Raw genomic sequence first — 1,015 nt, forward strand, 5'->3', positions numbered from 1 at the left:
CGTATCCTGGGTGATGCCGGCGGCTTGGAAGCTACGGTCGGATGATGTTGAACCATAGCTCCGGGTCAGCCGGGGTGAACTCGGGCATTCGTAAGCCTACCCGGTTGACTTCACTTTGGAGGAACACGGCTTGTGCCTCGATGCCGGAGGTGGAAGCTGTTGGCGTCGTCATGGCTGCAATTTCTATCAGCCGTTCGTCGGAAATCTTGTGCGTTGACGCGACGGAAATCTTCTTCACGGTCACTACAGAAATCTTCTGCGCGACGGAAATCTTCTGCGTGGACGCGACGAAAATCTTCTGCGATGTCGCGGCGGAGATTTTCTGTGTAGTCGCGGTGGAGATCTTCTGCGTAGTTGCGGTGGAGATCTTCTGCGTAGTTGCGGAGAGAACTTCTTGCGTTGGCGAGACGGAAATCTTCGATGTTGGCGCGATTGCGTCCTGCCTCACGTCGGGGTCACCACTTTGTGGATGTAGGTAGTGGAAGATCAGGAGAAGGAGCGCAATGAGTAGGGATCCACAAACGACTCCGGTTATAAGAAACAGCTTGGATATATTTTAGGATTATATTTACAAGGGTAGGAAATGTCAGTGTAAGGCTTGTAAAAGATTGACTTCCAGGGAAGGTAGGAAGTAAGTCGGGTGGCACCCGAAGGTGCCCGCTCCGAAAGGTGCGAAGTTTTAGTGCCGCCTGTTCTCCTTCCCCAATAACTCGAACAGGGCCTTCGTCCTGGACGAAGGGTCGGCGGCAGAAGCGGGGAACCGGCTGGAGCGGAATGCTCACCACCGCAGTCTCGTACGGTCTGGGGACGCCTGGGTGATGCGACGCAGCACCTCCTCAAACCGCCCGGAGGACTCCGAGGGCCGGTTGCGTTTAGCTGCCGGAGCCGGTGCGGACGGTGAGTGACCGGGCGTGCGAGGTAGCCGGTCAACCGGACTCCTTGGGCGTCCGGGAGTTCGCGGCCCCGTCGGCGTGTGCGGGAGTCGGATGACAGGACTCCCTGGGCGTCCGGGAGT

Source organism: Wasmannia auropunctata, unplaced genomic scaffold, assembly GCF_000956235.1.
Source record: "Wasmannia auropunctata unplaced genomic scaffold, wasmannia.A_1.0 LD336111.1, whole genome shotgun sequence".
NCBI lineage: Eukaryota > Metazoa > Arthropoda > Insecta > Hymenoptera > Formicidae > Wasmannia > Wasmannia auropunctata.